Below are 461 nucleotides of genomic sequence, written 5' to 3'. Positions count from 1 at the left end.
GGATGTGAGGGCTCACTCTCCAACAAACTCTCAAATTAAAGCTAAACATAACCATTTTCTTTTCTTTTCTTTTCTTTGCTTTCTTTGTTTATTTTACATGCATCCTCTGCAAATATATATATTATTGTTTTATATAGTACATGTAAATCGCATCACATACTATACAAATTAGTCTTTTATTGTTATAGGTGGTCAAACTTGCGATTTACTTGTAATCTTTTCGGAAAGATAAATTTAATTTATGCTGGTTGGAGTATGAAAAATCTAAATCAAACAAGCTAATGATAGCACTTTTGTTATCTTTGTACTATACATTTGTCTTATATATTGCTAACATTGTTTGAACATTTATATAAGTTAAAAATATAAGACCTGAACTTTTTTTAAAAGAAAGTAGTATTAAAAAAAATATAATTCGTATAAAATTCATAAACCATAATTATTCACATATTTGTCTGAAA

The sequence above is a fragment of the Arachis ipaensis genome, chromosome B03 (genome assembly GCF_000816755.2).
Source record: "Arachis ipaensis cultivar K30076 chromosome B03, Araip1.1, whole genome shotgun sequence".
Lineage (NCBI taxonomy): Eukaryota > Viridiplantae > Streptophyta > Magnoliopsida > Fabales > Fabaceae > Arachis > Arachis ipaensis.
The sequence above is the reverse complement of the archived record's forward strand: the minus strand, read 5'-3'. Positions refer to the sequence as shown.